Source organism: Meleagris gallopavo, chromosome 2 (assembly GCF_000146605.3).
Source record: "Meleagris gallopavo isolate NT-WF06-2002-E0010 breed Aviagen turkey brand Nicholas breeding stock chromosome 2, Turkey_5.1, whole genome shotgun sequence".
In the NCBI taxonomy this organism is placed as follows: domain Eukaryota; kingdom Metazoa; phylum Chordata; class Aves; order Galliformes; family Phasianidae; genus Meleagris; species Meleagris gallopavo.
In genome coordinates this window covers 105,281,943-105,297,445 of record NC_015012.2, presented here as the reverse complement: position 1 = coordinate 105,297,445, position 15,503 = coordinate 105,281,943, and the positions used below count along the sequence as shown (strand labels likewise).

General features: G+C 40.9%; 1 long non-coding RNA gene across 1 annotated transcript in view; it reads right to left on the bottom strand.

The window, feature by feature from the left end:
* The window catches only part of LOC116216365, a 41,175-nt gene extending 30,043 nt beyond the window's left edge, over positions 1-11,132 (bottom strand). Inside the window, exon 1 of the long non-coding RNA XR_004159027.1 lies at positions 5,576-11,132. This is a non-coding gene — a long non-coding RNA (uncharacterized LOC116216365). The remainder of the gene's footprint in view (positions 1-5,575) is intronic.
* Between the last annotated feature and the right edge of the window lie 4,371 nt (positions 11,133-15,503).

Genomic DNA, 15,503 nt, shown 5'->3' with positions numbered 1-15,503 from the left:
AAAAAAAGTTGTGAGTTTCTCTGTACCCCAGGACGGTTTTCTTTCCTGAAGCTCAAGCCGAGGAAGCAGACAAAAGAAGCTGATTTGACTGCGCCGTGCCAAGTCTTGCCTTTTTTTCTTCCCTCGGCTCGCTCGCTCCCGCGCTCGCTCGCTCCCTGCATGGCAAGCTTCCCAAGCAGTCTTGGCGGAGCTCCAGCCTGTGCCAGGCTGTCGGAGTCCTTGTTTCCAAAAGATGCTCTTTGCAAATCAATTAATAGATTTAAAAACAGGAAACTGCGGGTCAGGAACCAAATCTTGGCACCAACAGCCGCTGCCTCTGCCAAATCGGCTTATAGATCGCATGGTTTCCTACCTTTTATGAGGGATGTAAGGTTTTTGCTCCCTGATTGTGGAGCTCTGGAAGCCATTCAGTGCTCACAGCGATAAGAAATCTGTTCTCTAAAAATGTCCGCGTGCGACGCAGGAACAACCTGCAGTAAATCAAAATTCTTGGGAAGGCGGCTGTACGGGTAATTCTAATAAGTACCAAATACTCCTTAAAATGGTATGTTTTCTTTCTCTCCTCCGGAGAACCACGGGAAGGTGCCAGGAGTGGGAGACGTATAGATTTGAATTAAGATCACATTCCAAAGTCATGCACGTGTTTAACTTTCTAAACTCCAGCCTGAAAACCAACTGTTCTTGTAAATTCCAAATTTGTTAACAATCAGCTGAAAACTGATACCAAAGCTCACCCTATCCAGAAAACATAGCAAGTGCTTAGCAAACTGCCCGCAGAATCACAGAATGGCCCAGGTTGGAAGGGACCTCAAGGATCATGAAGCTCCAACCTCCCTGCCACAGACAGGGCCACCAACCTCCACATTTCATACCAGCCCAGGCTGCCCAGGGCCCCATCCAACCTGGCCTTGAACACCTCCAGGGATGGACGGGGCATCCACAGCCTCTCTGGGCAGCTGTTCCAGCACCTCACCACTCTCTCTGGAAAGAACTTCGGCATCTGCAGATGCCAATGATGTCACTATTTAATTCAAAAAGCACAAGTTCTGCTAGCATTCAAAAGAGGAATCGTTCAGTCATAACAGCCAACTTGGGTAAAAATGTTCAGTACATTCCAGAACTTTGGAACTTCATTCAGTATATTTGAAATGGCTAAAATGTAGACATAGAGAATTATAGGGAAAAACTTTCGTTATCTGTAAGCTGTTTGCCAAAGCAAAATGCCAAATTTTAAATATATGCATTTACATTGATGAGCACAACAAATTACGCAGAAAATACACTATTTTCCTAACCATGCATAAGTTTATGGATACTAGTGTTCTGTTTGTTAAGGGTTCAGGGTAGAGGCCCTGTTGTTCTGAAGCTCTGTGTCATTCATGACCCAGTGATCCCCAGGGGTTAACTCAGGGCAAAAGCTTACTTAGCTCAGAAAGGAGAAAAGCATTCTGCCTCCAAACAATTTAAACCAAAACAAATATCTACTTAAAGCCTGGAAAAAAAAAAAAGAAAAATAAATGAAAAAAACACACCACCTTTCTAAGCAGAACAACATACAAGAGATTGTATGAAAAAACTGAACATGAGCCAGCAGTGTGCTCTTGCAGCTCAGAAAGCAAATGGTATCCTGGGCTCCATCAGCAGAGGGGTGGCCAGCAGGGACAGGGAGGTGATTGTCCCCCTCTACTCTGCTCTTGTGAGGCCTCATCTGCAGTGCTGTGTCCAGGTCTGGGGACCCCAGTACAAGAAAGACAGGGAGCTGCTGGAGAGGGTCCAGAGGAGCCACAAAGATGATCAGGGGACTGGAGCACAAATGTGTTCCCCAGTAGCCAAATGCTTCACAGAAAAGGACAGCCTCACTAATATGATGAAGAGCCTCATTTTATCTCTCAGTACACACTGCTTCAAACACAATGGATCTCATTTACAGCAATGACTACCCTCTTTCTGTCTTACAGCATGTTTTCAAATGTGTAGTTTACTGTAACTCTCCTAATTCTCTCTTATCTCTTAAATACTCTGCAATTACATTTCTGCTCCACGCCACCAGCACTGCTTGCAGCTTGAAAGGTGTTACTGAGCGTGGTGCATCTTCCTCCCCTCAGCTGTCAAAATCTTTTGACATAATCCTTCTTCCTTTCCATAAATAAGCTTCCAAGCCAAATCAATCTAGTGTTCCAGCTAATCTAATAGATAAGAAGCTACAAAAGTTTCCCAAATACACGTCGTGGTGAAAGATTTTCAACTTCTCTGTAACTCGAATTTAAAGAAGTCATTCTCCTACCCCCAGTTATCCTCACGTTTCTTTGATGCCATTCTCTTGCAACACACAAAATACAGAGAAAGCTGAATTCATAGTATCACTGAATCATAGAAAGGCTTGGATTGGAAGGGACCTCAAAGATTATTCAGTTCCAGTTCCACTGCTGTGATTTATTGGCTGGCTGTCCTGACGAAACACTTGATCAAGCCACCCAGGGCTCCATCTAACTTTCCTAATCTTTCTTTAGAAATATTCAATGCTCCATCTCTAGTGCAAACCTGGCCATCATCATGTTGTCAGGCCTATGACAGCAGAACAGCACGTAGCTTGGATTTTTCTTTGAGCATGGTGATGTAGGTGGTAGGTCCATGCCTTTATTCTCTCACAGTATCTTACCTATCCAATGAATAATTTATTCCATGAACTAGGGAAAAAAAAAATAATATATATATATATAATATATATATATATAATAATATATATATTATATTTAAATATATATATATATTATTTTATATATATTTATCTGGGTCTTGATCATCATTCAATTCAAATTATTTACTCAGTTCTCACTTTCTCTCATAGTGATTAGTTCATTTAAAATTCTACTTCCAGAAGCCTCCCAATGTTTCCTTAGTCTACACTTTTTCAAAATTCTTTCATCCATGCACTCTTCCACTCAAGTGCACCCATGTCTCACAAAAACAAGACACCCAGCTACCTATACTAGTATATACATACAGGCATGGAAGAAGAAACTCATTTCTTAAGCTGTTACACACGGAAGTGAATGAATTCATTACAAGTGAAGCAAGCATACCAGGCTAACTACCAAGTTTTAGGAGAAGAATTAATGTGAAGGAATTATTTATAAAAGCCAAGCACACTGGCCTACATTTTCACATGAAACACAGTAAATGCATGCCTAAATACAGATAATATAAACTATAAATGCTAACAAGTATGTGTACACATTAAGATACATCTATCCACTGAAAACTTTGAAGAGCTATTTAACACTTCAATGTTGGGTATATTTATAATTTCCCTTTTTGCCTCCTTGGCAGAACATCTCTGTGCTACGGATCAATGAAAGACAAGTAACACATTGTTCTGAACACCTGGTACAAAACCACTGCCCATGAGCAGCATGTGTGTAACATTACCCAAAACACGTTGCTCTTAGGAATAAATACATTCTTAAATTGGTCGTGTCAGGGCTACCTCTGTTGAAGCTTCTGCTATCATGTCCCTGTTATCATTAATAGGAATGCCCGCAACTGATGAGTAAAACCAATTCCTTTGAGAACAAGCCACAAGTTCTTCAGGTGTTTGATCTTGGAGCCAGATACTTTCCTGATTTATTATCAAATGGTGAAAGTGTATTCCATGACAGGAAAAAGCCTGTTTCTACCTGGGCCATTCTTATGGGGAGATGATAACAGTGAACTGTCTAATGACTCTGTTTGCTCTTGGTTTTCATTCATTGTTAATTAGCTCAACACTGGTGGAGCTCTAAGAATCCACAAGTAAGTGAATATAGCTATAACAGCAAGCAATATAAAAAGAGGAGCAGCAACAGATGCATGCTTGAAAAATAAATGAAAACAACTATAGGAAGTGATCAACAACATCCTAAATATTTCAGCATGGGAATATACTTCAACAAACTCACCTGTTGGCATGACATCCCAATCAGAAAGTACAAAACACAAAGGTCAACCTTCATTAGACATGCTCCTCTCCAGCCTTGTAGCCAGCTTTCTTCATGAGAAAAATCAAACAGAATTTTGCTTTCCCATTTCCTTTGTCCAGTGCCACTCAGAACCTTTTAGATGCACGCATCATATCTATAAAGTTCTACAGGGAACTTCAAACATCACTCGTACCCTTAACTGCTTAAAATTCCTATCAGAAATGTGTTTCCTCGGGAGAAAAAACAGATACTTACAAAAATCAAAATGTTAGGAACTCAGCTTCACAGGCATTTCTGACTGTCATTTAGAAAAGCGATTATAGCACACAACATGAAAAATATATGCATAGCACTGCAGGTAGAAACAGTTATTCATAATGGTATCCACTTATAGGTAACTTGGATATACTGAAAACAGACTTGCAATGAAGTGGATAGAAAGTCTCAGTCGCTACAGTGATTATGGAAAAGGATGCTCTGAAACAAAAGCAAATTAATAAGGAAATTTTCCTAAAACATGGTCAAGTTAGCCTCTTATAATCAGTCTATGCTTAGAGAATAAGATCATATTCTTTGTTACACACTGAGGAAGAGCTTTGTTATAACATTCAAGTACAAAGGGCGTTGTACTCAACATTCTTCTCAACAATTACATTTTCCACAAACTACATGTTTTAAACAGCTCTACAGAGATTAGCATCATGACCTGCATCCAATAATCAGCCCTGAGAGAGTCATTTTTACTCATTTTCCACTTCTACATTTGCACTGTACAAAAGCAGTATGCAGGAACGTCTGTACACGTACATCCACACGTGAAAAATATATATTTGATGTTCCCCTCCCCTCACATTCAAAAAGCTTGCTTATAATTATTGTAAATTAAATTAAGAACTGAGTAGGTTTTAATCGGCACGTAAAATGCTCCACACAAAGATGATTCTTTAGTGATGACTAAAGCAGAAACTTCATTATTTCATTGCAAAAAGACTGCATAGTCTGCACTTCACAAGGAATGGGGACACCTGTATCCCACTGTCGGGCATTTCGTGACTACAGGTGATGTCTTCCAAATCTCTCCCAACAGCCCAGGCATTCTGGAACACTACAAAAAAGGAAGGCATAGGTACCTACAGTCCAGATATTGCTTAATTTCTTGGAATAGGAATAGCCTGCAATGACTGTGCTTTGTACTCAGAGTTTGAATCTGACTTATGAGAGTGGGATGGAATCCTACCTGCTGAGAGAGAACATCCTTCAAGTACTTTGAAAAGCAATTTAATGACAAAGTACAGCACAGGGGACCAAATTAAATCACATAGCAGGAAACGTAGGCAATCTGATAAGAAAACACATTTACTAACCCACTCAGTAGTGAGAAACAAGGTATAAAGTACCACCCCAAATCCTTACACTGCTCAACACTTTCAAACAGACACCACATGCAGTTGCTGACAATATCAAAAGGCCATCTTCACCAGCAGAATGCTCCATTTCAAAGTGGATATGAACACAGAGATGAAGTCATTCTTAAACCCAGACCAGATCAACATTTCTAACTCAGAGGTTAACTGTACACCCACAAATAAAGTTTGAACAACCTATTAGTCACTTACCAAGGATGCATACTGGCAAGAAGCATCTTGACATCAAGATGTGAGAGATCTCTGCAATACAGCTAACTCCAAGAGATATCCCTACTCAAAGAGAAATCCTATCATACAGCCAATTGCTATGTCAAAGTGCTGCAGGGGCCTTCAGGCCACTCACAACTTAAGGGATAAGAGGGCTGACTCAGTCACAGCTGTGCTGCACTCTCAATTGCCCTTCAGCTGTTGACCCAGGTGTCTGCTATCAAACTTTTTCAACCCCCAGTTTCAAACAGATTAGTGGTGGTTATAAGTCTTAGTGAGAGCTTGATTGTTGTCAGGTCTTGGGTATAATGTCTAAAGTGGAAGCTGGGGGAAGAGAAGAAGCACACAGTCACAAGGTCTCTTCTCTAAGCTTCTGTAACCAAAGAACCTCAGCATTCTTCATACATCTTGACTCTACATCCTCCCCCAACTCTGCAGTCCTCATCTGGATTCTTTCCTATAGTTTTATGTCCTTCTGCACCCCGTGCTCGATGTGAGGCCGCACAGTGGTGCAAGCCAAAATACTGATCATCATTTTGGGGACCTGCTCCTCTTTGGGAGTGGACTGAATAGCCTGAAGTAGCTACAGATGTGTAAACAGGTTCTAGGCGGAATTTTTTAGGAGTTGAATGTTTGAGGAACCATAAAGTACATTTCTGAGCCTGGAAGGAGGAAAAGATGAAGGAGGAATGTCAAGCAGATGCTCTGAAGCATTAACAACGTAATCCAGATTTTGCCATGATGTTCAGTAAAAATAGACAGGCCAGCAGCATTAACAAAACAACAAACCATGCTTCCCTTGGAGAGCAAGCTGCGCAATACAGAAGCATTTCTCCTACCCAAGGACCAGAGCTGACTACAGGTTGCAGGAAATACCTGGCATCCTTGAATGGAAACGTTTTCTGATTACAACTGCAGGTTGTGGCATGCTTTTGCTGCTAATCTTCAGTTTGCCACGACCATTTCCAGTGTCTAATCAGAATGACCATCCTTTGCAGTATACTTCTGCTTTCTCACTGGTTTTCCAGCAGGGGTTAACAGCCAGTGTCTGAGGCACCAAATCTCTAGTTTAATATAATCCAGTTGGCCACATGCCTCAACAGTAAGCAAGATTCTATCTCTGAAACTAATACTCAATAATCTGCTCACCCAAGTGGATGAAATTCCTAAGTACAATTCTGCCTATCTGCAGCAAGAAGGAGCTGTGAGCAATAAATAAGAAACTGCAATAAGCATAATTATACATTGCATGGGTTTTTATCTTATTTGAACTAAAGAGTTATTTATGTGTATTATTCTAATTGAGCTACAAATTTAAATGCAGGTTTCGTATGTATCATAAAAATGTGCAAATATCAAAATGAGAGCAATATACAAATATATCCACACCGCTGAAAGTCTACACATAATAAATAGAGTATTACATGCAAGACAAAACAGAACCTATCAGACAATTATAAGCCAAACATGCAATGACTGTATCACCATATAATGATATGCTGAGGAAACTAAAGCTGCACTTCTGCTGTTATGGATGTGAACAACTGAACTGTTGCTGAGTTTTCTGACTTTGGAAATTCTTTTGTTACTGGAAATGTGGTATATGAACCTCAGCCAAGAAAACTAAAGAAAAATAGGAATAAAATCTTGACTCTTTGAACTGGCACATTATGAAGTGAGTAGAAAGAAAAGACAGTTCTGACTCAGGGCAAGAAAAAAATTAAGGCTTTATATCGAGTACCAACTACAGGTAGGTCATTAAATGACATTATGCCCTCAATTAAGTTTGCTTCTGGTGTTCTCTGAAAAAAAAAGAAAAAGAAAAAAGAAAAATGATGCACACAAACAAAATTCTCATTACCACATTTCTTTGTGGTAACTGCACTTCTTTACCCTGGAGTAAATGTAACACAGCCTACCTTTTAATGAAACCAGACAGATGACTTAGCATTCAGTGCACAACAAAGGCATTCGTAGACAGTTACTTGGAGTAGTTTTTATGCTATAAAACCACACCAGGCTTACACTGAGCTAATCTGTTCATGTAACCATAACGTAAATCATGAGCAGATCTGGTTTGAATGAGTGTCCACATGAGTTACCCTTTAAGAATGCCATATATAACACAGCTCAACTGTGTTCAAAAGTATGATTGTATCTTCTGAAAAGCAACCTATTTTATAGGCAGATATTAAAATAGCTTTACTCTTTGACAGAATACAGGATGAGGAGGCATTGTGACCAGTGTCTCTTTTCTCTCCTCAAAGAAATAACAGAAAACCGAGAGATGCTCAATGGCTAGAAAACGCAACTAAAGAGATAAAAAGAACAATTAAGAATTGTTTCAAACTTAAAACATTTTAAACAGTCAACACAGTCAATTGCTGGAAAAGTCTTTCAAATGGAAGACTGGGACAGAAGTGTCTGTGATTTCTGTGCTGTCCCTGGAGGTGCCCAATACAAGGCTGGATGGAGCCCTGCTAACCTGATGTAGTGAGTGGTATCCCTGTCTATGGCACAGGGGCTGGAACTGGATGGACTTTAAGGTTCCTTCCACCCCAAGTCATTCTTTGATTATTTTATTTAAAAAATAACAGAATTACGTAACTGAAAAACAAGTCAGAGGGCCCATTCAATGCCACACACCACTTGGTTGTCCAGGACAGCAGAGGCAGGGCTCACACCATCACTGATGTAACTAACACACACATCCATCACTGGATGCTCCCCTTGCAGCCCATGGATGAAAGGGGCATTTCAAGTTTAAATGCCTTTTGACATTCATCATGTGATGAATTAAGCACATAGACTGCACCAGAGTCAATGAAGCCAACAGTCCCTCCCAGTGCTCCACCCCACCTCTGTACTCAGTACAAGGTAAAGCCCAAACAAAGGCTTTTCCACCATTCACTCCTCTCTGATGTGGTAAGTGAAGCCCCAGTGGGCAGCCTAATCCCATGTACCTTCCTGTGATATGCACTGAGCAATGCTTATCACATCTGTGCACATCCTGTGCAACCCAGGTCACAACCCGAATTACTAGCCATTATTTCCGCAATGCCTACTTGTAGGTGAACAGCAGCAACAACCCATCATTTAAAACCTATATATGCTCACATTCCCATATCTGCTTAGCACCTAAGCTCATGAGGTTTGAAATAGTGGCACAAAGGCATGTTAGAAAAGCAAGAAAATTCTCACAACCCCCCTTTTTTCTGGGTTGAAATTACAACATAACTTAAATGTCAGGTCAATGGCATTCATGCAGAAACCATACTGCAGATAGAACGACCACAATTAGCCAAAGGAGTTCAATGTATCCCAGATTTCACACAAAATAATACGAAATATTCTCTAGTGAAAAAAATAACCCATGTAAATACAAGCCTTGAGCTTCCCACCGCTTTATTTAGCAATGCAAATTTGGCAAGTTTATACATTATGTCCCTTTTCAAAACCGCAGCAACAAGAAGCTACTGAACCCAGCGTACCTCTTCCTGCAAATAATTATCCTCTTTATTATGCAACTTTGAATGAATTTTCAGAGCAGCATCCATGCCTAATCCTTTGGATAAAGTACCCCTGGATTCATTTTCCATACCGGAGAGGGAAATTACGGTATCAGCAAGAGGAGTCTCCTTCAAGCCCTATTTCCATTCAAGAGGCTGCCAGTTGGGTGAAGTTTCTGCCATTTAGGTAATTCCGTTTCCCAGCAACCTGTGCTGTTGCCAGAGAAACCCCGGGGATCCTTCCCACGTGCCAGCCCTATCACAGTCCTGGGGGTGCAGCTTGGTGCATCGTGCCGCCGCGCATCCCACTGTGAGAGGCATGCTAAGCAGTCAGGAAGGTGCTCCAGGGACTCAGCCAGGCATTTTTTCATTATTATTTCTTTTTTTTTTTTTCTTTTTGAGAGGGCTTAGTGATGAGTGACGTGGCCCTTTATGCCGCAGTGTAGTTAGAGGTGATAAGGGAGCACTGGGTTTTTTCTTCGGAACCATTTTACCTTGGGAGCAGCGTTTGACAGCTGGATGTGCAGCTCTACAAACGTACTTCTTGTATGCTTCTAATCTATCAAGCTTCGTGTGTGCATACTGACTTCTCTTTGTTGTTGTTTTCCAGCTGTCAAGAGCAAAAGGCACATGCAAACAACAACAAAAAGATCCCTTCAGACTGCCTTAACCTTTGCTTCTCCTTGCAACACCTTCCAAAATGCAAATGTAATCGGTGGCTAAAAAGTAATTCCTGTTTTTCAAACGACAGTACAATATTTATAGATGTACACTTGACCTGCAAACAAGCTGTTTAGTGTTTAGATATAAATACTCAACAAAGAGGAAAAAAAACAAAAAAAACCAGAGAGCAAGACTAAAAGCCAAAGCATGTTATTACAGACAGGATTTCCGAGCAAATTCATCTCACACCAACCTGTAAAGATGTGGAAATCCAAATTTCTGTCTTTCAGACAGAGTCACAGTGGTTTGGGTTGGAAGGGAGCTTTAAGATCACCTTGTTCCAACCCCTGCTATAGGCAGGGACACCTCCCTCTAGACCAGGTTGCTCACAACCCATCCAACCTGGCCTTGAAATACTAAGTAGGCACTGAGATATTAAACAGACACTGGAAATGAGGTGCTTCCCTAAAGAAACATACTCTGTTTTACGTCTTTTCTGATTTAAATCTCCGCATACCCCGTGAAATTGTAATGAAATTTAATAATTTATGGAAATGGATGGCTTGAGCATATCTGAGGCAAAGATCGTTTCATAGAATGAAGGAATAAGTAATTAACCCTTCTGAATTAGAAAGGTAAATTGAAATTTGAGGAATGCTAGAGCACATATGATATTACTATTCAACATGCTCTTGTACTGTACTTAATTGAAGTCATACCTCATTTTTTCAACCCACATTCCATACAAACTTAAATAAAAATGGCTAACCCGTTGATTCTTTATCTAAAACACTCTATCAGGTAAAGTGCTCAAAACTTAACAAAACTACTCCCAAACCTCCAGAGAAACTGCATTTCCCTCGTAAGCCCTGTTCTGAGGCACAGTCTCACTCAACAATCTCTATTTTAGACCTTCTGTACAACGATATTAAATTCATGCCTACAAGGTTTCAGATTTGCCCATGCTTAATTAACTTTTTTAATTCATGAAAGGAAATAATATCTAATGTTTTTCGCTTTCTTCCTTATCTTTATTGAAAAGCAGCCTGGAAAACACTACACTTACATTTTAGTTCACAATTCCATTGCAGAACCTTGTATGTCAGACACAACTCAGTGAACTGCCAGAACATCAGGGAAAATCTATTTAAAACTTCTCAAAGTAACACTGCATACGTATTTAGGTACAGAATAAACATAAGGTGGCAGATTTTTCCCTAACACTGGGCAGCACAAACAGGGCACAAAAACAAGGAGTCTGCCATGATTGACAAATAGCAAGGAACAGTGTCCTTGTTTCAGTAGGGATGGTGAGGCACTGGAACAGGTTGCCCAAGGAGGTTGTGGATGCCCCATCCCTGCAGGCATTCAAGGCCAGGCTGGATGTGGCTCTGGGCAGCCTGGGCTGCTGGTTGGTGACCTGCATGCACATAGCAGGGGGTTGGAACTGGGTGAGCATTGTGCTCCTTTTCAACCCAGGCCATTCTGTGATTCTGTGATTCTATGACTCTATGACCCTATGATAGATGTATGCTGCTATAAAGCACCAAATGCAGTTAGAAATCAACTAAAGAGGTCCTAATGGGACGTATCATCTCATTTAAATAACTCTTGTGAAATAAACTCCCTGTAAAAATGAAAGATATATTATTCTTCATGCCCATAGGTTCCATTGAAGTGGAATCCAATCTGCCTGAATCCTGTGAAAAATATGTGCTACTTCCAGAGCCAGGGGACAGCTGGGAAGAGCGAAGCAGTTCCCATCAAATGTGTGACCATGTTGTGCATAAATTAATGCAAAGAGACGTGTCTCTGAAGGAAGAGAAAGGGACCTCTGTTGTCAAACTTCAGTACATCCTCCAGGAAGTTTAGAAAAAAATGACCTATCTCTATTCAGCCTGGGGAAAATTCAAACATCAAAGTTTTCTTCCTCTGTTTATATGGAACTCTGTGCATTTCAGCTTGTGCCTGTTGCCTCTTGTCCCTCCACGGGGAACCAGTGAATGTCTTGCTGTTCCTTCTCTACGCCCTCCCATCAGTTCTGTACACACACTGAGACCCTCCTGAGCACCATGTTCTAACCCAACTCAGCCTAGGCACAGCCACCCTTTCACTCAGAGATCACACATCTAACAATAGCAAAGCAAATAAAACTGCAATCTTACTGATAAATCTGAAAACAAAGCTAATACAAAACAAAGAGGATGAGAGTAGAATCCTACCCTATAAAGACAGGCTGAGGGAGCTGGGGTTGTTCTGCCTGGAGAAGGCTGCAGGGTGACCTCATTGCAGCCTTCCAGTACCTAAAAGAGAGCCTACAAATAGGAAGGGAATCAACTCTTGGAAAGGGAAGATAATGATAGGAAAAGGCAAAATGGATTTAAGTTGAGGGAGGGAAGATTTAGGTTGGATGTCAGGGGGAGTTCTTTACAGAGAGAGTGGTGAGGTGCTGGAACAGCTGCCCAGAGAGGCTGTGGATGCCCCGTCCATCCCTGGAGGTGTTCAAGGCCAGGTTGGATGGGGCCCTGGGCAGCCTGGGCTGCTATGAAATGTGGAGGTTGGTGGCCCTGCATGTGGCAGGGGATTGGAGCTTCGTGATCCTTGAGCTCCCTTCCAACCCAAACCGTTCTATGATTCCATGATATACAAACAGGAAAATACTGAGTAGGAACAGGACTGCAGGTGACACTAAAACTATCACTAATAAATTCCTATGTCACTACTGATAGCAACACGTCAAGGAAGATGATAACTAAGTGATGACAGTTTAAGAAAAAGAAGCAAGAACAAATGAAGGACTGAAAAACATGCTTTCTGTTGACAGAATAAAACAGTTCACTTCATTTGCTTTACGTCTGATTAAGTCTTTGCTTCTTTAAAAAGAGGTTAATGCGCAATTACCATCTAAATATATTTCATGGAAAGCTGAAAACACATACTGTCCCACTTTCACCTTGAAGAAAAGAAAAACCTGTAACAAGCGGCAATGGCTGGAAGTTCAAACACAGCTGAGATAAAAAAAAAAGGCAGTATTTTAATGGAGGAAGTTATGAAACATTGGAAAAAATTGTGAAATTTTGCAGAGGGCTCCCTGTCAAAGGGCATTTTTAATCAGTGTTTTCTCTAAAGAGAACAAGCTGATTCAAGCAAGAATTAATTCATGGAAATATTGTGCTCTTTTTTTATACAGAAGGTCAGATAGAAATTCGCAATGATCTCCTCCAGTTTGCAATGATTACTCTATTAATCTACAAATATATATATATACACACATATATATGAGCTTTAATAGCTCTAAATAATTGTAAGACTGTCTACTCATGAGTTTTACCTTTATTGCTTCAGAAAAGTTAACTCAGTACAGATGAACACACTGTGAGCTACGCTATTTCCTGGCACTGCTCATTGGAATCAGTGGGACAAACTTCTAAGTAATAATATTCTGCTATCTCAACTGAGGAAAAACAACTAAAAGTATGTATGTATATATATATATATATATAATAAAAATATATATACAAATTATATAATGCTTCACACAGCTAGTTCCCTCTACATCACTGGGGTCCCTGAATAGTGCTCCTACCACTATCATAAATAAACAGCCAATTAAATAGTGTAAGCAATATATATTCACACACTCACAGAAACAGCAAGATTTCAGCAATATTGCAACTAAAATTAATTCTGACAACTAGAATACTACTGGAAAGGTAAAAAGCAACAGATAGCATGTGATTTTACTACAGAACATGATATTGCATTACATGATTATATAGAGATCATATGAAAGAATTTTCAAATATGAATGCAGCAGTTCTACTGCAAGGAAATTAACACAATTAACTCCCAGATTCTGGAAGTTGTTGAAAATCAGACAGATTTAACTAAATTACAGAAAGAGTTAGTGAAGCTTACCACTGTCTGCAATGTATTCAACTCACAGCAGGGTATTTCACCCAACTTTCCCTGACTTCTGCAGCCCTTTGAATCACAACCAACCACACACAGTCACATATTCCTATGGTCAGCATGTTATAAAGAAAAAGAAATGCAATGTAGCTCTCAAGGCTAGATTAAATGTGACTTCCCAGATGTGCAGCTGGGTGCAATACAATTAACACAGTGCAGGAGGCTGGCTGCCCATGGAGGAATCATAGAATCATAGAATGGTTTGGGTTGGAAGGGACCTTTAAGATCATCCACTTCCGACCTCCTGCTATAGGCAGGGACACCTCCTGCTAGACCAGCATCCCTCTGAAAGAAAAACCTCATCTGGTGAAAAGTCAACCCAGGACAAATCATGTTTGATCAGACAGGTTGCCTTTTACAATTAAAGGACTGGCTATGCAGATTAGGGTAAAGCAGCAGATGACATGTTGACTTTAGCAGAGCTTCTGATGCCATCTTTTACAGTATAAGCATTTGGAAGCTATGAAAGCACAGGCTGAAAGAAAAGTCCACTTGACACTAAATGCATCAAAAACTGGCAGGATCACCAAAATCAAAAGGCAGTGATCAATAGCTTGATGTCTTTTGTGTAGCAGGTTACCCCAGGGGCTCATGCTGGGGCCAATATCATTCAATATCTTAAACAAGAACATGAGTGATGTGACAGAAAACATGCTCAGCAAGTCTGAGAATGATGCTAAATTGAAGATGAGAGTGGACATGTCAAACAGCAGATCTTCAGTACAAGGAGACCTTGAAAGATTTCACGCCTGTGCCAACAGAAACTTCATGAAGGTCAACAAGGAGAAGCACAGATTCTGCACTGCTGCAAGATAAACTGCCCTGCTGGAAAGGAACTGGGATTGTACTGAGTGTCATGTTAAAAAGAAAATAGTAATATACACTCATTGCAAATAAAGCAAACTGTCCAGCGGGCTGAGTTATGAAGTGCAATGGTCTGCAATGACAATGGCCAAGATGGTCAGCAGCTTACAGCACACATTTCTGAAGGTGGAGGAAGAATTAAGAGCCAGTCCTACAGTAGCTGAATAGGGTGTGAGAATGACAGCTAAACAAACTCCTCTCAGCAGCACCAGACAGTATTGGAAAGGGAAGCGGCCACTAACAGTGCCTTAAGAGGCTCACCCTGGGTATTTCTATCCTAACCTCCCGTCTCAGTTTAAAATCATTTCCCCTTGTGCTATCACTATCCACCCTTGTAAACAGCCATTCCCCCTCCTGTTTATACACTCACTTCAAATATTGGATTATCCCTCAGTGCCACATCCCCACGGCTCTGCAGCACCTCCAGGGACTGTGATCCCACCAGGACAGACCATCCCAGGGCATCAGCACTTCTTCTGAGAAGAAATGTTTCCTGATATCCAACCTGAACATGAACAACATGAGGACACTGTCTCTCATTCTAAACACACATTGGGGCATTTTGGTTCTGCTGTAATTGCTATTGAAAAGCGATGGCGTTCATTTTGCAATGCTTTCCATGCTATGCTGCCTGACAGAAGGTAGGATTAGTTGCTTAATTCAAGGTTGCTACCTTATATACTTAAAAGCTCACGTTTACTCAAACTGAAGGGAGAAATAGTCACTGAAAGAACTACTTTTTCTAAGAACTTCCCATACACTCGGGCTAGATCCTTCACGCTACGCTTAGGTGATATTATTACGCCTTTTACAGAGCCCTCAGGATTCAAACAGCGTCGAGGCTGCCGCCATCTTCCCCCTCCCGCCCACCGCGCTGCGCCCCACCCCGCCTGCGCCGCCCA